Below are 22,942 nucleotides of genomic sequence, written 5' to 3'. Positions count from 1 at the left end.
GTAGCCAAATAGTCATGAAAAGGTGAACCAATTTTGAGCAACTAAATGAACAGCCCTATTTGTCTTATGTTTGACAATTATACTAACCAGAACATTTTGAAAAAAGTCAGCCCTTGAATATTATTAAGTAAAAATAAATGAAGACTACTAAATAGGGTCATGCTGTATATACTATTTAGTAGTCTACAAGAATAAGAATCATTTCTGTTAGGTGTAAATAATGTTTTCACCAAAATATCAACTATAATTATCTCTGGATACTAAGCATTTAGTAATTTTTTTTATTAACATCCTTGAGTTTTTTTATTCACATCCCTGATTTTTTTTGAAAATATATTCTTGTCTTTGGAAAAATTATGATCAAAAGAAATGATTCCTCTTTGTCTTCTACAAGAATTACATGTAAAAGTTGTCTTGATGTGTTTCCAAAGAGATGAAATTATTATTTCTTAAAAGCCATTTGAAGTACTCAAATACATGTCATAGAAGAACATCTTTTAAAATCTGTCTAGTGTATGTAATTTTACCCTTTGAAAGGACAACTGTTACTAACAAATTACTCATATATCACTTCCCACCACTAGTCCACCCAATGCAATTCTTCCTACGACTTAGTAAAGGAATCCAGTAACTACTCCCAGGGAAAGGACACCAGGTAAGTCCTGCTGCCACTGTTAAAGATGAGTTTCTATTCTAAGGTCAGGATGAGTAATAAGCAATTACACCATTCAGGGCTGAGTTAAAAAGTACTTGCTGTTTATATGACCTTCCATGAGTAGTTTAGTATATTTATAAATATTTGCCATTTTTTTGCCTTTTGTCGTTGACTGAGGATTGACCTGTGTCACTTGTCACTGACACCTAACACCAAAATGGATTGAAATTCTGTCTTTAGAAATAGGTTTCCTTGATACTGTGACATTTATAAATGAACCTTTAAAGACTGCACTTTTTCTATACACTTTGTTTCAATTTCCTGTCACTCTGAAGTGGAGATTTTTATAATACTAAATTTATCACATCTTTCCAAGATCATTTATCTGACTTTAAGCTTCTGGTGTACACTTCATCTTTACAGGAATCTATATTTACTTTCTCCTCCTTCAACTTACAACAAAGTATATATAAAAGCACTTTCAGGACAGGATATGGCATTTCTTTAAAAAAAAAACATGAAAGTATAATGAATCATTGGCTTCAATATCCAAGTTAGTTAGAAGGATTATCATTTTGTCGTTTTTAAAGATAAGCCATTTTCAGAAAACGTCAGTCTCAGGCTTTTTCCTTTGTTTTGTAATAAGAAGCTGAGACAGAGGGGAAATATTTAATTGGTTTTTGTTACTAGGTGAGCTACAGCTTACCTACTGTCTTTTTTTCATCTAACCTGTCTTGAATGGCTTTTATCCATCTTATTTTCCCTTTTACTTTTGTGAAGGAATTTACAGCAACTTTAAGCTTTGCTACGTGAATTATGTTGCATATCACCATCATTTTTGCACTTTTTTCTTTTTCTTAACATCTTTATAATTTTTATAGTTTATTATTTTTCATGACGACAGGCAAATCAGGATTCTCTTAACACAGTTACAGCATTTTAAGGTTTTTTTTTCCCCTCACATCATGTGCAAGCCTATGATGGCTGCCTCATAACAAGTTAAAATAAGAAGCCAAAATGTTAAAAGAAAAAAAATCCTCAATTTGGTAGATTGAGAATTATTTTCAAAAGCTTTTTGGAAAATATTTTGCATTTTGTATCATATATACATCCATGTGTTGCTGCTGTTATGAAACAAAAATGCCAGTTTCTAAAATAACTAAATGAGTGTAGCAGCATACTTTATTCTGTGCGTTAATTATACATTTTTGTCCATTCTTTAGTTTACTAGGTTCTTTTTAATATGTATAGAACACCACTATTGCCACAAGAAGATAACGTCTGGACTTAAATGTCCATTGGGCACAACTATCTGCATTTTTTCTCTGCTTAGGTCATGAACCCAATTAATCCTCATTGCAGAAAGGATAAAGGAAATACCAGTGATCATACACACTAAATGTTATCTGAATCTAATCTGACAGTCATCGCTGATTGAACTTGGTATACCCTGAAGCCTAACAAATGAGTCTTAGCAGGCATATAAATTTCTCTGTATTTTCCTAACAGCTACTTCAAATGCTTCTGAGAATCAGCAAAAATGGAACTGCACAGTTATATGTGGGATTAATTTTTATTGCATAGGCTATAATGAGTGTGAATATCTGAAAGTACTTCATGATTTTAGACAGAATATGCATCATCTTTACATTAAAATTTTGCTTGTGTTTCCTGTGACATCCTTTATATGAAATTAATAACCCATGAAATAAAATGTTAGTAATATAGTCTTAATAAATATTTAATGCCTTTCCTTTCCATATTTTTAAGAAGGGGAGAATCTTATTGATATTTCTAATTTCAGCCATTTGCATAGTTCTTGGATCATTTTAAACTATCAGCAAATATTTGTTGAAATATATACAATTACATACATACATGTACATAAAGCTGTATCTAACATTGTGGACAGTTGTAATCACCATTTACAAAGAATTAAATACCTGCTATTTTTATGTATTTCTTACATTTTTATGGTCTTTTTAATCATAATCTCTCATATGATTTTTAAAACTCTGTTTCTAGATGGTTTTCTTAGCCTACAGCTCATATTTGGAGTATGTACTGAAACACTTTAAACCTAAAATTAAATTGAATACTTAATATGTCAAGACTAAACTAAAATCCTTCCTCATAGAATCTGCTCATTCTGTTGTATTTCCCGTCTTACTGTTACAAAACACGCCAATCATCCAAACTAGAATTGGAAAAGTCATTAGAAATGGAAACAGAAGAGTTTTAGATGCCTTTTTTCCTTTCCTATTGGTACCCAATTATTTATCAATTTTTCTCTACTCTACTTTGCAAATATCTTTCACATCTCCCTACCCTTACATTATTAGCTGAGTACTAATCATTCCCTTCATGGATGAGTACATACCTTCCTAAAAAGTGTTCCTACTTGGTCCCCTGTACAAAAACTTCCAATTGCTTTTTAATACATCTGTCACTACCTCTCCCCTTCTTAAAACAGAAATGAGTGGCTCCTTTTCTTCCAGTGGATACAATGAAAGCTTTTTAGCATAGCCAGGATAGTACGCTAACCTGGTTCTTGTCTGTCTCTAGTTAATTGATAAAACATTTTAAATCTCAAGGTTATTCACACTTCCTCAGCATAAAAATTTCCTTGCCTAGTGCTTTTCTGTTGTGGGCAATCCTGGAAATTGTTAATATGTCATACAAAGTTCTTCAGACTCATTCCACCTTCAAGGGAACTTTTGTCCCTAAATTTTGATTCTAAGGTTCTATATCTGTCTTAGGATTCATCTCCAGTCTTTGGTTGATTCTTAAGTTATATTGTGTACAGGGAGAGATTTCAAGAATTCTTCAGGGAGTAGCTCCTAGGAGGCTAAAAGCTGAACAAATATGAAAGCATTCACACAGTGTCATAGAGATGATAGAATTTTGACCTTGCCAGCATGATAAGACCTTTGAGAATAGCTCAGGTACTTATTAGAAAGGTACTTGATTGGAGTGAGCACCATGACTTAAGAGCAAGTGCTCTTCTCTAAGAGCACGATCAAAACTGAAAATGGATACATCCTAAAAAAAAAAAAAACCTATATTGAAAGCCTAAGAGTACCAAGAATCTCCACCAGAAGTTTGTCTGTCAAAAGACAACATGACATTATTTAGAGGAAATTAATCTTCAGAGGGTGTATGGACCTTTGGATACATTATGTAGTATGTAACTTATTAGGCCTGAGAACTCCTAGAACTTATATTCTCTTAGAATTGACTGAATGTTTCCTACATACCAGGTAATGAATAAGATTTAATTGCATTAATATATGTTAATAAACATACATTAAAAATTTCTAGGCAAGAAAAACAATAGGAAAAATTAATCAGTAACCTTATGACTAGACAACAAACACCAAAGAGATGATCTAAATATTAGCGTGAGCAGGCACAGATTTTCAAACAAGCATAACTAATATGTTAAAGAAAATAGAGAAAAACACAGACCCTGTGGATAAAAAGAAGTATGAAGAACATAATATTAGAATCTATACACACCAACCCAACAAACATTCTAGGAGTGCAGAATCCTACCTAAATTTCCTACCATGAGATACATTTATCAGCACTGGGCCTTGACAAAGATAAGATTAGAGGACTTGGAGATAGTTTAATTAAGAAATAAAATCTAAACTAAAGCACAGATGGGAAAACATAACGATAATACATGAAACAGCATATATACATTTAAGAGAATTAAAATTTCTAAAATATTGGTCAGCAAAGTCATAGCAAGAAAGTGTAATGAGAAAAATATTCTTAAAATCTGGTGAAAGGTATTACTATTTTCCCACTGATTGTAGAAGCTCATCAAACCCCAAGAAGAATAAATATAAATAAAACGTCACCTAAATATGTATAGAGTAAAAAAATCACTGAAAAAGACTGGGAGACTAACAGCCAAAGAGTCAACTGACTCCTCAAAGGAAATTACAGGCATCAAAAGATAATGAAATGGAATATTTTAAAGTGCTGAATGAAAAAAATAAACTGTCCATATAGAATTCTATAACCAGTGAATCATAGCTTTCAAAATCAAATACAAATAAATAGATGTGATCAGAAACAAAAATCTTAGCCTTCATTAATGACAGTTTCAAAATAAAATAAATAATGAAGGTAAACTCTTTTGGAGGCATGAAAGTATAACAGGGAATAAACATCATTAGACATTGTAAATATATGGGAAAATACAGTTCTCCATTTTCCAAGGGGGTTATGCTTGGAGATGCCCAGTAGATGCATGATATCTCAGATAGTACAAAACCCTGTATATACTGTGTTTTTTGATCTTATTAACTGAGAAGTCTACTAAGAGACTAGCCAGCAGCTAGCACATACAGCGTGGACATCTGGCCAAAGAGATGATTCGTATCCTGGGTTGGACAGGCATGACAGCACAAGATGTCATCGTGGCTACTCAGAGTCACGTGCAATTTAAAACTTATAAATTGCTTATTTCTGGATTTTCCACTTCACATTTTTGAACGGTGGTTGACTGCTGGTAACTGAAACTGCAGAAACTGAAACTACAAATAAGGGGGGCGGGGCTATTGTATATAAGAATACATCGTAATAAAGGGAATGATAATGCCTTTGTTATTAAATTATGTAGAATTAAAAAGCAGACAAAGGAACAAAAAGAAAGAGGTGACTAAATGCATTTAAACTATTAGACCATTTCACACATTATTTGAGATGTGGAAAATATTATTTTCAGATAGACTGACATTGGTCAAGTGTTTTGTAATTTCTATGTTATGATGCTAAAAGAGCAACACTAAAAGCTATAACAAAACCCAAATAGAAGCAATTAAACAAAATAATAAAATACATGACTAATATACAATGAGACAGAAAAGGGGGCATAAAAGGACAAAGGCCACATGGACCAAATAGAAAACAATCAGCAAACTCTCAGACACTATTCAAAATGGACTTGTAGGTCCTTCTGGAGACTTGGAGACATCATATTTCTTAACATGGGAGGTGCCCAATATACACTTTTGTTTGACGTATATTTTGATTCACAGTTTACAAGATAAATAATATAAAATTTGAATATCTGACATCAATGGATTCACATTCACACACAACTAAATTAGCTAGTGCTGATTAGCAAAAGCCCAAATTAAAGGGGGCGAGGATCACTAGGATGCTTCTTCTCCCAATAGACTTGCTTCATATTACTGTATCACCCGTCTTTTGTAGTACATTTATTTCCTCATCTCCCTAAACCCTCTACTCCATGAAAGCCATAACTTTGTTTTCTCTAAGCCCATGATTAATCTGATTGTTTGTGAAATGACAGCAGGAAGTTATAGCTTGGCCTACATCCTCACTTCAAGAGTGGATTTCATGGCTGGTAATAACGTAGAACAGCAGCTGTACCATTAAGGAATAAGTGACCAGAGGCCAGCCACGTGGCCTTTTTATTTTTCAGAGACCTTAAATCCTCACTCCAAGCTGTTGATGGCTGGCAGAATTATATACATAAGTTATTTTGATGTCTCACCGGCCATTGCCACCCTCAAAAGTTGTTCTTTGACTATTCCCAGTATATGGAACTCTATCACTGAAATCATAATACTTTGCTGAGGCTGCTAACTGAAAATATTCCATGTTTGTTACAAGAGGTGTGCAAGTGTTAAAAGTGAATCATGTTTTGGTCAAAGGAATACTGATAGGAATTATTGCTTTTGCTATTATTAAATAAAAGATGATTTTTCAAGAGTGATTTAAAGACACCCAAACCAAGACCTAACTTAGCAACCCATTAGGTTGTCAGTACATATATGGTGAAGGAATGACACCTAAAAACTATGCTAGGGAAGGATAAGAATGAAATATATAGGGATTCATAAAGAATTTGGAAGATACATAAAATCATTGGCTAAAAGATAAATGAAAAATATATAAAATTATATCTCCTTTCTATAAAGGGTAATTTTACTACAAATAGAATGAATGATTAATTTCATAAGTTATATGCATGTAATTGATGAGACAATGGTTTAGCCAGCACGTGCCCACACTACTTTCATAGCTGAATCACGGGATGGTAAAGGTCTGCAATGAAGCAGTCGTCAAAAGGGTGCCTGAGACACGATGTGGAGACACAATAGAAAGACTCAGTGACTATCCATAACAAGAGGTGAAACAAAAAATTCAGAAGTAAATGAGCTTAATAACATCTCAATTTCACCTTGAATTCTGACAATAGAAGATAAATGCAAGATTAATCAGAGGCGATTATATTGTCTGGAGGCATAGGCCAATGAAAAGTCAATGTCATGTTTATTTTATTCTTGGCAGCAGACGTAACAGTGGTCAGCACTGAGGGGCTGCACTAAAGCTGGCTTGTCTTTCTGCCCATTATGCTTGGCTCAATTTATTTATCTGCTCCATTCGAAAAGAAATATCTCCCATAAAAAAAAGGTAGAAAGAGACATTCTTGATATTTTTGTTAATCATTTTGAAGTATACCTTGTTTTGTGAGATGATTTTAAAATAGACAGAGGACTTCTTGTCCATACCATACCATGAACTCAATTCAATTTTATGATCTTTATATCAGATAGGGAATATGTTCAATCCCTTCTCTCTGTATGTCTGCTTGCAGCACCTGAACCCAGTTCCAACCAGAGAATCCCCCCAAAATTGACATAGGAGTTCTAAAGTTTAAGTGGGAATTCGAAGACAGGAAATATTATGTAATTCTCTGTCCTCTCAAGGATAAGTTAGTTTGGAATAACGACATATCCTTCTTAACAGACTAAAGAAAATACAGAGTTTTCTACCTTTCTTCATATAGGTTTCGATTTACTTTCAACATATAAAATTTACAACTCTGAAATATTGAGGGACCTATAATCTTAGTTTTTTATTTTTTTTCCTCCCAAGTTTGCTATATGATATAGAATTAAGCAAAATGAATACATTTCCTTAAGAAGAAGTTTGGCTTAAAGTGCAGATGTAATATCCAGTCCATGTGTTCCTTTGAATAGACTTCAATTACCCTTTCTGAAAATAAGACTGTGGGGGATCATGCAGAGGAGGGAACAAAGGGCAGTGACCTAGATGGACAGGAGTGTGCGCTGATGCTCGGCTGCAATGAATTCCCCCACGCTCATCTCAGATTCTCTTAAGCAAACTTTCAGCCCCAGATGCTAACACAGAGGTATGACTTCAATGGCAGTCAATGAGTCAGCTCATTAGCAGTAATAGATGTTCCCACGCTTGCTAAGCAGCTAATTCACTTCTAGGAAATGATATTATGCATGGAGAAAAATAAGCCAGTATAAAATCATAGCTTCTAAGATAATTAAGAAATGCTAGGCAAATATAATTATATATCCAGAGACACTTGAATTCTGTTAATACTATATGTGTATATATAAATACTTATTTATATCTCCTGATTTAGATCTATTTCAATGTGTGAAATCATTTCAGTATTTGCTATGACTGGTAAAGTACATGTGTTTTGGGAAACAAATAGTAAAAATAAACCAGGTTCCCTAGAACGTTTATGAAGTTGAAAAATAAGGCTGACAAATATGAAATAGTAGCACATGACACACAACAAATTATAATTTCAAGTTGTGGTGGGTAGTATAGATTGACTTATTGATAGAATTCTGAGAAGAGAAAGAGGACAATGAAAGAAATTTCAAGAAAGGTTTTGTTAAATAAGGGGAACTTGAACTGGAATTCGGTTATGGACACGCTTTCCTGATGGGAAAACTTTTTTCTTAGGGGAAGACTTTGTTCTTAGTGGAACACATGTAAAAGGAAAACACTTGCTAAAATCCCTCCCTAGTCAATTTCCATGTTCATATTGATAAGGAAAAGTGTGAGACCAACTTAAATGTGCCAAGAAGACAAGGAAGTGTATATTCTCTTGTTGCTGGTCCCAAGGTGAGGTGCTCTTACAGATGAGGTGTTTTCTCCCTGGATGGGTGGGACTGACTGCTAACCTGATGCTTGTGACATCTTTCTGCATACACAGACAGGTCCTTGGGCCTCAATTTTGGTTCTTGGGACCCTATTTTAGTTGCAAACTCAAAGGAAAAAGCAATACAAGATTAAACTATCTACATGAAGCGTAGCTTGTGCTGTCATACTAGTAGACCCTTTATGAATTTTCTTTTTCTAACCAAAATGTCTTCTGGGATCTTTGCATGGCATGTGCCAAAGCTTCAGGATAAGGCTACCACCTGTGAAGTGGAAAGAGAAGAGAGAAACCCACATTTTGACTTTTAAAAAAAGAGATTGGAATATGTTTTGTTCTATTTTATTGCAAGATTTCACCAACTCATTTCGGTTTTCCTCTAATTCATTGTACATTTAAAAAGATAGCCTTAAATCTCCTTTCTCAAGGCAAGATAATAACAGCAACAATCTTTAAATACACGTGCTGTCACTTATTCTCTTCTCCTCATTGCCTCAGAAGAAGATAATCATAAATGAATCTATAAGAAATCTATACCAATTTATTTGGTGAAAAGTAACAGGGAAAGGTATTTCACTGCTTCACATTATTTAATAAAACAGTAAGTAGAAAATATTAATGATAAAAATGTAATTGAAAAATAAACGTTATAAAGTAAACAGACTTTTTTTCCATATGAAAAAAACGCTAACTACAAATGTAGATACTTTTACAAATGAATTATTTAGCCAATAGCAAGTTATTCTTTGGGGGGGGGAAAATGACATGAGGCCTCTAGGAAGGCTTTGCAGAAAAATAAGGAGTAGATTTTGTAGGTGGGTTATAGTCAATGTCAGATATCAAGTTCCTGGATATTTAAAAGTAATAAAAGACTGATGCTTGAATATATGGAAACATAGGATGAGATATTTTTTAAATGATGCTTTTTAACAGGCCTGAGAACTTCTAGAACTTATAACATATTCTCTGAGAATTGACTGAATACTACATACCAGGTAATGAATAAGTAAGTTTTAATCACATTAAGTGCAGCAAAGAGCTTCATAGAGCACATCAGTATTGAAACTGACACACAAAGGCAAATGTGTCTCCCACGAAGGACGTGGGAAACCAATTCTTCCAGAAAGGTTGTAGAAGACAGCCTTTAAAATATTGCACTACTAAGGAAAAAAAAGTCTATTTGCCATTCCCACCATCAGTTTCTGTTTTTGTGCCATTACGCACCACATGATGAGCTTTTGGTCTACAATGGACCACTTATATAACAGTGGTCCTACATAATTATAATTCTGTATTTTTACTGAACCTCTTCTATGTTTAGGAATGCTTAGATCCACAGATAATTACCATTGTGTTACAATTGCCTACAGTATTCACTTTGGTAACATGCTGTAAGAAGTTTGTAGCCTAGAAGCAATAGGCTATACAATATAGCCTATGTATGTAGTAGACTATACTTCTAGTGTTGTGTAAATACACTGTGTGAGGTTTTCGTGACAAAATCACTTAACCATGCATTTCTCAGAATGTATTCTTGTTGTTAAATGATGCATGATTGTTGGTATAATACTGCACTAAGTATTATAAATGTATTATTATAAAATAATTATCATTATTACTTATAAATCTTAAAAATGATAAATATGCATTTTAAATGACCAGAAATAAGTGTATATTTCAAATATATATTTAAACTACAAAGAGAAAGCGAGAGAGAGAAATTACCCTAAATTACCTCACTATAGCCACTAAGTGAAACCTGGGGCAGATTCTATAGATGTTCCAAATATGCTGAAAAGTTAAAAATTCAAGCCCTGATTGATAAGTCAGTCATTCAGCAGATATTTATTGAGAGTCTGGGATAGGCCAGATATATTTCCTCAGACTAAAATACAGTCCTATATAATATCTTAAAGTTGTATCAAATTTTCACATGCTCCCCTTCCTAAGATAAGACCTGTACGTAAATTAGTATCCTAATGTGTGTCTCTTGGTATCTTAGGCAAGATTGGGACTCCATGACCTTTGCCTCAGGTGCCATCCTGTTACCCTGTGGTTATGCTATGTTAACTAGCAAAGAGGAGTTTGCAGATAGAATTGAGATTGCTAATCCACTGACTTTAAAATGAGGAAATTGTCTTGATTGATTAAAGTGAGCTCAACGTAATCACATAGGCTCTTAAAACTGGAAAAAAGAAGACACGTCAGAGTGATGTCTGAAAAGGAATTAGAGGAAGGGGCTATAAACAAAGGAATGCAAGTGACCTCTAGACACTTCGAAAGACCTTCAACTGAATAGAAAAAAAATGGGCACCTCAGTCCTATAACTACAAGGAACTGACTTCTGCTTTCAACCTTAATGAGAAAGGAAATGAACATAGATTCTTCCCTGGGCCTCAAGAAGAAAACGCAGCCCTATTATCACCATTTCTCTAGCTTTATGAGATTCTAAGCGGAGACCCAGCCAAGCACATGGGATTTCTGATCTATAAAAACTGTGAGGTAAGCCATCTCAGCACTTTGGGAGGCCAAAGTGGGTGGATCTCTTGAGCCTTGGAATATGAGGCCAGCCTGGCAATATGGTGAAACTTCATCTTTACAAAAAATACAAAAGTCAGTCAGGCACGGTGGCACACATCTGTATTCCCAGCTCCTCGGGAGGCTGAGTTGGGAGTATTGCTTAAGCCTGGGAGGTCGGGGCTGCAGTGAGCTGATATCCTGCCACTGCACTCCAGCCTGAGCAACAGAGTGAGACTCGTCTCAAAAACACAACAGTCCTGTGAGGTAATAAAGTTGTGTGTTTTAAACCACTTAATTTGTATTAATTTGTTACAGAAGCAATAGGAAATCGATATAACTGTACTTACTATGGTTACTGGTTTAATTTTATCCTCCACTCTACTTACTATCCATTGTTTCTGACCTTCTGGGTGTAGGTACGCTCTGACCAAGATTCTCTTCACAGGAGCTCTTTGATGTTCTCTTCCACAGTAGGGCTCTGGCTGCCCTCTCATGCTTTACATTTCCATAGTGTCCCCCGTTCCGAAATGTCTATATTTATTAGGTCACAATATTGCTGTATAGAAAAAAATGTTCTAAGTTTCAGTGACTTTTCAAAACAAAGTTCATTTCTTAGTTAAGTAATAGTTCAGTATTTCTAGTTGATGGTTATTCTCGTCCATGCGATGATTCAGAGGACAAAGTTTCTTAAATCACATGACTTCACTAAGTCTACATTCAACCAGAAGAGACAGACAAATTACCTGGAGAAGGCAACTGTTTCTTACATGCTGTGGACGTAAAGTGGCATTCATCATGGTTTTAATATGCCATTAGTAAAAGATGCAAAGCAGGTTAAGAAATGAAGATTTTTTTGGGGGGCTCTTTCCCACTAATCATTTCTTTCTTCCTTCTTTTCTTTCTTTCTTTCTTCTTTCTTTCTCTTTCTCTCTCTCTTTCTTTCCTTTTTTTCTTTCTCTCTCCTTCCTTTCTTCCTTCCTTCCTCCTTCCTTCCTTCCTTCTTCCTTCCTTTCTTCTTTTATTCTTTTCTTTTCTTTTCCTCCCTCCCTCCTTCCCTCCCTCCCTTCCTTCCTTCTTTTTTGACGGAGTCTGGCTCTGTCACTCAGGCTGGAGTGCAGTGGTGCAATCTGAGCTCACTGCAACCTCTGTCTCCTGGGTTCAAGTGATTCCCCTGCCTCAGCCTCCCAAGTGGCTGAGACTACAGGCACATGCCACCACACCTGGCTAATTTTTTGTATTTTTTAGTAGAGCTGGGGTTTCAGTGTGTTAGCCAGGATGATCTCGATCTCCTGACCTCATGGTCTGTCTGGCTCAGCTTCCCATAGTGCTGGGATTACAGGTGTGAGCCACCATGTCCGGCCCAATAATTTTATGCCATAAAATGAGAAACACATTTTGGTGGAAGAAGAAGCATAGTCTCTATCTTCAGGTCCCTTAATTGATCCAGTTGGTTTTATTCAGCAGAGATCCTTTGAAGATAGTCACGCTCCAGATTACTTTTACAGCATTTGAAGTCGGCCCCCAACACATTCTCCTTCCTACGGTTTTCACTGGGATTATAACACACTCCCATTATAGCCACTTTCCCTCTGTTCTGCTTTCAGCAAGGCAGCTGTAGTCAAACGTCTGTCTTCAACTTTCTCCTCCATTGGTCCCCCAAATTCTCTAAGTTTGAACTCTTTCTGTGGTTCTGTCAAAGCCTTCCTTGACATTTAAATTGGGGTGATCAAAAAGCATTGATAGACGAAGGCCTTAATTGTCTCTTGTAGACTCAAAGTGTATCAGAAGCTCTCTAAGTCTCCCAGCTCCATACTCTGAAATGCATTTAGGTAAAGAAAAAAACCAGCACATAATACAAAATTGGTCATTCTCCATGGACTCAGAGATGGGAGGAGGGAAATGTCATAGCATTTCAACTACTCTCTCTAAAGTAGCTCTCTCTCTCTCTCTTTCTCTTTTGATATTTTTCAGTCTTGATTCACTTCATGCCTCAAGGTGGGTGATGGGTTATATGTCATCACCAGTTTAAAAATATCTAAGCCTGCATGGGTGTCCAGAACCACTCTTTATAATGGGGATAAAACATGTCACACTGTCTTTAGCTTTGGATCCATCTTAGAAATGCAATACACACACCACACATGCACAGAAAGTCCTTTTAAATAGACAAGAAAAATATATATACATTTCATATATATCAATAAACATATATAGAGACAGAAAGCTCTGTGATATAAATGCATTTTAAAATTAGAATCAGGTTTTATTTTAAAATTGATATTTGCACATAAAATCATGAATATTAATTCATGCCATTAAATATTTTCTAGACACTAAGTTTACAAAAGCAGTCCTGAGGTCCTGAAATAAGAATGTCCGATACTATTGTTTTAATTTAATATTTCTGTTGGCAGGCCACACCAACACAATAAGAAAAATATCGTAAAAATTGCAACGGAAGGAATAGTATTACTATAATTTTTACTAGTAAGTCTCAGTAGAGAACCTAGGAAAATCCACAGAAGAATCTAGAAAATTAATAAATATTTCTACAAAAGTACTGGATATTAGATCCATTTAGAAAAATTAAATTATTATAAACAGAATTTAATAGCAACTAAAAATATACAGTCCAGACAGATCAACCTAAGAAAAGGTATGCATGGCCTTTTATAAAGTTATAAAACTTTATTAAAAATTATAAAACAATGTGCCATGCATTTGTGCATGGCAAGATAACTCTGTTCAATTTACAGAATTCTCAATATTTTGTAACTTAAATTCTTTCTATATATTCAATAGTTATAATTAAAATTGCAACAGATCTCTATATATATGTATAAATCTTGAAAATCCAAGTCTTCAATGTACGTGAAAGAGAAACGACTGGTAATAGTCATGATGATTCTTAAAGAGATATTAAGTTGAGAGCTTCTACCTATTAAAACAAATTTAAATAGTTATAGTAATTGAGATAATGTGTACTAATGCAAGGTTAAAGAAATGAACCAACAGAACAGAAGGACATGCTAGAAACAGACTCACACACATATGGAAACCTGCATATATTTGTGAGGAGGGAATGCAATAAATGATGCTGAGAAATTCATCATTCTTATGGAACCCAATTATATAATTCCTACCATATGTAACACATGTAAACCAAGTCCAGGAAAAGTAAACACTTAATTATTTAAAGCAACACTAAAGATTTCAGAGGTCAATACAGAGAATATCTTTATGACCTTAGAATAGTGGAAAATTTTCAAAAAATACTACACAAATAATCTTTTTAAAACGTTGATAAAATAGGCTATATTTAATTTAAAAAAAACACTTCCAGTGAAAAGACAAGTCACAGTTGTCCTTGAATTGATGAAGTTGATAAAGAAATTGCAATACACATGACCAATATAGGAATAGTTTTCAGAGTACATCATTCACTTTCAATGACATTTTAAAAGTAATAATAAAAATCCCAATAGGAAAATCTGCAAAGGTTATTAAAAGAGATTCATAGCAGAGAAAGTCTGATGAAACATAAGCATATTAAAAGTTGTTGAATCTTACTAGTTATCATAGAAATGGCCATCAAGTCACAGTAAGAAACATTTCTTGATTTTCAGACTAGCAAAACATGAAAAGTCTGGAAGTTCTGATTCACACGTGGCTGGCTGCAGTTGTCGTGAATTGTTGGCTGGAAACTCAGCTGCGGCTGTCTACTGAGGCATCTACATTTGTATAAATCTTAGAGGAGGAAACAATTATCTTCCACCAGACACTTCCTATTACTTCGAGCCAATTAGAGCATGAGCTGGGTCATGTTTGGGCTATAGTTATAATAAGGTTCAGTTTATCTTCAGATGCAGCCCTTATAATAACAGATTGTATTTTCCAAAGATGGTTGCAGGTGGCAAAAGTTTGACATCTCTGGTGCTATTGGACAGTGTGGTCTTGACACATCCCATCAAGAAGGGAAATGTCAACCCCTCCTCCTTGAATCTGGGAGCACTTCAGTCATTTTTCAAAAATAGAATGCACAGTCATGCTATGTGACTTCTGACACTGAATTTTAAGAAGCCACTCAGTTGCTACCTGCTACTCTTGAGTTACTTTCTCAGGGAAAATCAGTAAGTGCTATGTAAGAAGACTGAATATCCTGAGAAACTGCACCCCAAGATGTTCAGGTCATATCTAAATTCTAAATTATCCTATAGCTGGGCCCAGCTTGACCTGCAGCTGACAGCTAGTGGTGACCGTAAACAGTGTGAGAGAACAATCTGGGCCATGCAGCCCAGAGGAACATTAAGATGACTGCAGCTCCAGCCAACATCCACCTACAGCAACCTAAGAGAACCCAGATAAGGTCCAAGAGTTTAGCTGAGTCCTCCCAGAATTGGGGACCCAGAAAATAAAAGTGAAACCAAAAAAGTAAACAAGTTTTTATTTTACAACACTGTGTTTGAGAGTAACAGTGTTATGCATCAATAGGCAAGAAATTCTTATTCTTCTGTTGAGTCCTTTTGGGTTTTTGCTTGGGAGCCTGGTATAATCAGTATCTCCAATTTTAAGGATGACCGGCTTTCCAACTCTATCCAGGATATTTTAACCGTTCCCACTCTGATACAGTTTGGATGCATGTCCCCTCCAAATCTCATGTTGAAATTTGATCCCCAGTGTTGGAGGGGGGACCCGGTGGGAGGTGTTGGGGTCATGGGGGTGGATCCCTCATGAATGGCTTGGTGCTGTCCTCATGACAGTGAGTTCTCACCATATCTATTTGTTTTGTTTAAGGCTGTGGCATCTCCCCGGCCTGGTCCCCTTGATCCTGCTCTCCTATGTGCGTGCCTTCTCCCGCTTTGCCTTACACCATGATGAGGCCTCACCAGAATCAGGTGCTGGAGACATGCTGGCACAACCTGCAGAATCGTGAGCCAATTAAACCTCTTTTTTAAATAAATTCCCCAGTTCAGGTATTTCTTTACAGCAGTGCAAGAAAGGTCTAACACATGCCCCATCCTGCTTCAAGAATCAGAAAAATGCTACACCCGGTCCGGTCAACGTTGGTTACTCTCATAAAGGAAATTAAACCATGATGACGGATAGATGAACCAAAAGGAAAAGAGATCAATGACACAGATCGGTTTGCTTCTGAAGAGTATTTTTTCATTTGCGTATTAATATATGCTATGGAATATGAGTATAGTAGGCCTTGGAATGTGTTTGTGTTAGTTCAATCCTGAAACACAGATGACTCTTTCCATCTAATAATCAAAGCTGTAAAGTTTGGGCATAATAAGTAGACTATAGTTGAATATGAATTTTGACTTTTAAAAATATACTTCTATAATGCCTCCAATATCAATATTTGGTTTAAAAAGTTACACATGTGATGACTCTTTAGAATCCCTTCAATAAGATTTTTTGGACATTTAAAATATACCATAATCCCATATCTGCAAATCCTACAAAAAAGTTCCTGGACTTTGTGATTGAGTGACAGTTTCCTACACCAGGTGACACCACTACCAAATGCCATCGCAACCCATGACTCAAGCCAGCAATCTCAACATATAAAATATCTGTCACAATTATAAATTCTGCTTGTGACTCTCTGGGAAAGGGACTCAATCCATAGTGAAATCCTTTTGGAATGGAAAGTTTTGTTTTTTTTTTTTCCTAAATCAGGTACTGAGTTGAGTTTCTGGTATTATCTGGGAATATTTGGTAAACACATTTATCTTATTTTGTTTTAATTTTACCAACTTCTTGGGAAAACTTGTAAAAAGTCTTACATGATGTTGTTTTTATTGGTCATTCTTGATGTGAAGTTGATATTTTTACCTGCAAAGATCCAAAAAGTGAGAGAAGACATGTTAGATAAAATAAACTGTAGGAACAGTGGAGATTGAAATTCAGTGATCAGGTTGAAATGCTACTGCTTTTTAAAGAACCATTCTTGTGTCATTTGGTTAGCTCAGGAATACACATCTTCTTGAAGCTATTTAGATATTAAAAGTAAAGAATATGTCTTATTTTAAAAAAGCAAAAAAATACATAAATAGTAGTATTATAATGAGAAAACATACAGACACAAAAAACTCTAAAATTCTATTAATTTATATGATTGCTGCAGCACAATTCCAAATTAAACTCACCTTTACTGGATGACTGACTTGGGTGAAAAAAATCATATATAAACAGTGTGGATAAAAAGAAGAAAAGCCTCTAGTTTGCACTATATATAGAGTAATTTTATCAAACCAAATATTGGAACTTTATCCTTGACTTTTTAAAACAAGAAGATGCTAAGGTAACAGAGAATCCTGACTTTGTAATACTGAATACTGAATAATGGCACAGTTTAGTTTGGCAGAGTAGGACATTTTGAAAATGTCCTACAATTTACTCTACACTTGGTCAGGTGCGGTGGCTCACGCCCATAATCCCAGCACTTTGGGTGGCCTTTTGGTGGATCACCTGAGGTCAGGAGTTCAAGACCAGCCTGGAGAGCATGGTGAAACCTTGTCTCTACTAAAAATAAAAAAAAATTAGCTGGGTGTTGTGGCGGGTTGCCTGTAATCCCAGCTACTTTGGGAGGCTGAGGCAGGAGAACTGCTTGAACCCAGGAGGCAAAGGTTGCAGTGAGTACAGATCACACTATTGCCCTCCAGCCTGGGCAACAAGAGCCAAACTCTGTCTCAAAAAAGAAAAATCACTATACACTCATAGACTCAAGCCTCTCTACATCATTGAGTAGGTTAAGCATAAGAGTTGGTTGTGTTTAAGCTATATCAACATAATTTGTACCACTATAATATTTTTGTTGTTATATATTGCAATCACCTGTATGATCATATTATTGTGCCTCCTTTGAAAGTATTCATCTAAAGAATCTAATATATTTAACATTTAAAAGATTAATCAGGCCAGGCATGGTGGCTTATGCCTGTAATCTTAGCACTTTGAAAGGCCAAGGATGGTAGATCACCAAAGGTCAAGATTTCAAGACCAGCCTGGCCAACGTGGTAAAACCCCATCTCTAATAAAAACACTAGTATTAGCCAGGCATAGTGGCACATGCCTGTAGTCCCAGTTACTTGGGAGGCTGAGGCATGAGAATCACTTGATCTTGGGAGATGGAGGTTGCAGTAAGCCTGGATTTTGCCACTGCACTCCAACCTGGGTGACAGAGCGCAACTCCATTTCAAATAAATAAATGAATAAATAAACAAATAAACAATTAATTAATCTTAGAATTAATTTTGAATATATAAAGCATAATAATTTGTTTTGTCTATTATATAGATGATACATAAATAGAGAAACATGAACTTTAGAGATCTATAAAGGTCTCTAAAAAGAAATCTTCTTTAGTGTGTTTTGTATTCCATGCTAGAAATGTCTAAAGGGAATTAGAAACTGACTTTAAAATTCTATTTTTAGTGTTCACATGCATTAAATGAAAACTAAAATTATCTTATTAGGCCACGTTTCCTCATTAATATTAATTCTTTTTGCTAACATACACATACGTTAAAGTTACACAAGTTTTTTGATTAAGGCTTGGATGAAAAAAAATTAGGGTGTTTCAAAATAAAAATATCAAGAATGACTGAGATGATTAGGGTGATGATTTTGACAGTATTTGTTAAGTGATTGTCATAGTTCATTTTTCTATTGCTTATAACACAATACCTGAAGCCAGGCAGTTTAATTTTTAAAAGTATTTATTTCTTTCAATTATGGAAGCTGAAAAGCCCAAGGGTTGAGGGGCTGAATCTGGTGAGAGCTTTCCTGCTGGTCGGGATTATCTGCAGAGTCCTGAGGCACTGCAGGGTACATGGTAGGGGTATGAGTGTGCTAGCTTAAGTATCTCTTTCTCTTCTTATAAAGCCACCAGTCCGGCTCCCCTGGTAACTCATTAATCCATTAACCAAATAATCCGTTAATCCATTCATGAAGGCAGGGCCCTTATGACCCAATCATCTTTCAGTGGCCTCACCTCTCAACACTACCACATTGAGGATTTTAAGTTCCAACGTGAGACTGAAGGGTAAAAACATTCAAGCAGAGCAGTCCTTGACTTGAGTAGGCCAGCTGTGCTTTAGATGTTTGACTGGTGCTGTGTGACCCCTCTGTTCCCCATTAACATCCTCTATGGACGGCTGCTGCTGCCCCAGTTTTTATATGGGAAACCAAAAGAGATGAAGTGGCTTTCTTATACTGCACAGCAGGTGATGCCTCACTTAAGCGAATCAAATTACATGACAGTTGTCTTAGTCTGTTTGGGCTACTCTAACAAAATGCCATATTGTGTGGCTTATAAACAACATACATATTTTCTCACAGTTCTGGAGCCTGGAAAATGCAAATTGAGGTGCCAGCAGATTTCATGTCCAAAGAAAGCCTACTTCCTCATAGCTGTCATCTCTCTGTAACCTCACATGGCAGAAGGGGCAAAGCTCTCTCAGCCTCTGTCCTCATGACTTCCTCTCTCAGGATCCCACTTCCTAATACCATCACCTTGAGAATTTAGGTCGTAAATTACGAATTTTGGGAGCAAACATTCAGACTATCGCAAAGGTTATAGTCTGTACCTGATAGCTTTTTAAATGGCATGCACACCATCTTAATCATATTAATAAAATAGTGTCCTTGTATGCAGTGATAATTTTGGGGAAAAAAAAGTTGTTACATTAAAGCACAAAATGCAGAGGAGTTTTACAGGGTCAAATATAAAATGATTAATATCACACATATATATGATTTTATATCACATATGCATGATTAAAGCAGACTAATCCTAAGTGGAAAAAGATACAGTCACTGCCTATATTCTTTGTGCATAACATGAATTTAACCGAATGTGTTGTTTTCATTGTGAGCATTAGATCTTTCTCCACACGAGGACCTTTGTTTAGAGATTTTATAACTTTTACAAAATAATTGGATGATTCAAAGGGGCAAAATGGAGTTTAGACAGAGAGATTCAGAACAAATTCACTCCCTCAACCATGTGTCCTCCAAGCAGAATGTTAGAAGTATTTATTTAAATACTCAAATATCTCCTGGTAAAATATTTTTAAAGGAAATTTAGTTTTAAAACTTTAAATGACAGGTTAACTGGTCAAGATTTTAAATGAACTATTTAGAATATATATTAGTAACTATGTATTGAATCATTTTATGGTTGTCCTTATTTTCTAAGAATATTATGTTAAGTAGTATTGAGAAAACGCAAATAAAGTAATACATAATTGACATTTCTACTTTGAACATAGTTGCATTTAAGTAAACTTGACCTTATTAGATAGAAAAAAGTGAATATGGACTCATATTCAGTCTTGCTAAGATTTCAAATGTTACAGGAAAAAACAAGACATATGGTTGAAATGAAATTAAGGAATTAGCATAATTGGTTTGGGGACCCTTTCTATGGTCTCTTAAATATAAAAGAAAAGGGCAAGCTAAGTATGAATGGTGGGCACTGAAGGAGAGCTCTTAATCTCTCCTCATCTGCTAAAATGTGGGTCATTATTAAATAGGCAATATTAATCAGTGAAAAAAAACGATGTCTTAACCTAATTAGTTACCAAAGTACCAGAACTTCTAGCTGTTGGAGCCCGAGAGAACAGATAACAAAAGTGACCTCTTGCTAAGTATTGGAAAACCTCACTAGGTATTAGAGGCCCAGACAAGCTCTAATTATCCCCTCTCTCTGCATTGCACAGCTCAGATATACCCAAATCTGGGGAAGAATCTGCCTTCTTTAGAAGGAGAAGAAAATAAAAGACAAAATGAAGAGGGGAGAATAAAGGCTTATATGGAAAGTGCCCATATAAAGCACTATGTCACCACAATCTAATTTTAGAACCTGAAGGAGAGTGGTACCTCATAGCATTCCCATTATCCAGCCCCAGGCTTCTAATATACTTTCTTTCTGTATAAATGTGCCCATTATGGACATTTCCTACAAACAAAATGGCAGGATATGTGTTTTTTGTGTGTGTGATAGGCTTTCTTGGCCGGGCGCAGTGGCTCAAGCCTGTAATCCCAGCACTTTGGGAGGCCGAGGTGGGTAGATCACGAGGTCAAGAGATCGAGACCATCCAGGTCAACATGGTGAAACCCTGTCTTTACTAAAAATACAAAAAATTAGCTGGGCACGGTGATGTGTGCCTGTAATCCCAGCTACCCAGGAGGCTGAGGCAGGAGAATTGCCTGAACCCAGGAGGCGGAGGTTGCGGTGAGCCGAGGTCACGCCATTGCACTCCAGCCTGGGTAACAAGAGGGAAACTCCATCTCAAAGAAAAAAAAAAAAAAAAAAGATAGGCTTTCTTTAGTGAGCACAGTGTTGCTGAGACTCATTCATGCTGTAGCATGCGTCAGTACTATACAACTCTGTACATGTATTAAAAGCCATTGAATTGTACACTTTAAGTGGGTAAATTGTTTGGTATGTGAATTATATTTCACAACACTCTTTAAAAAATGGAGAACCTTATAGGGAAGGGATAGTGTCCCCTGGAAGACAGCAGGAGGTGCTGTCTGGCTTCCTCATCTAAGGAGACCAAGACAGAAAGTTCAATGGAAGAGTCAGGAGCATTCAGGAGGTGATATCACCCCTACCGGAATGCAATCATCAGTTGGGCATGCAGAATAACAACCTCAAGTATTATCACCTTAAAATAAATAGTTGATAGAAATTATGCTCCTGGGAATATTATGAGCAGAAACCATCCAGACCATTAAAAGTAAATTAGGTATCCAAACAGACTGAAATAGGACATTAAATGTCAGATCAGGCTTTTCAGAATTTTATAAAACTATAACCTATATTTGGAGAGTTTATTAGATCCTATCCACAGGTAATGCAAACAAGTGACCTTGTTTTCTCTTCTCTTGGTGATCCTACTGTCAACATAAAATGAAAGAGTGACCATCAGGGAATGTAGGGTGTGAGATGAATATTTTAATACATGTAGAAAATTGGATATTCGATACAATACTTTGTATTGATAACTTACTGAGTTCTAAATTTGTTTTACATGTGAAACTAGAAAACTTGAACGCCAACAAAAATAAAAAACATTTATAAGTGCATTTGGAACACCCCAAAGGAAGTGTCAACACAGTTTGCAACAAAAATATGTAAACCAAATTAAATAGCTTATTTAATGTGCTGGTTCTTATAGAACTTACACACAGTGGTAAAATTATGAACCTACCAAAATTATTCTACTTAAGAATTTCAACCAAGTTGAAAAATCTCTCATGATTCCTGATATTAACTTGATTACATGGGCTGGTGTATATATATACATTTTCTTTTTTTATTTTATTGTACTTTAGGTTCTGGGGTACATGTGCAGATCAAGCAGGATTGTTGCATAAGTACATACATGGCAAGGTCGTTTGCTGCCTCCACCTCCCCATAACCTATATCTGGTATTTCTCACTTCATTATCCTTCCCCACCCTCCCCACCCTCGCTGTCCCTCCCCTAGCTCCCCGCTTCTGACTTCAGTGTGTGTGATGCTCCCATCCCTGTGTCTACATGTTCTAATTGTTCAGCACCCACCTATGAGTGATAGCATATGATGTCTGGTTCTCTGTTCTTGTGTCAGTTTGCTGAGAATGATGGTTTCCAGATTCATCCATGTCCCTATAAAGGACACAAACTCATCATGTTTTTATGGCTGCATAGTATTCCATGGTGTATATGTGCCACATTTTCTTTACCCAGTCTATCTATAATGTACATTTGGTTTGTTTCCAAGTCTTTGCTAT

This window comes from Callithrix jacchus, chromosome 3 (genome assembly GCF_049354715.1).
Source record: "Callithrix jacchus isolate 240 chromosome 3, calJac240_pri, whole genome shotgun sequence".
Classification (NCBI taxonomy): Eukaryota; Metazoa; Chordata; class Mammalia; order Primates; family Cebidae; genus Callithrix; species Callithrix jacchus.
This window is presented reverse-complemented; position numbering follows the sequence as displayed.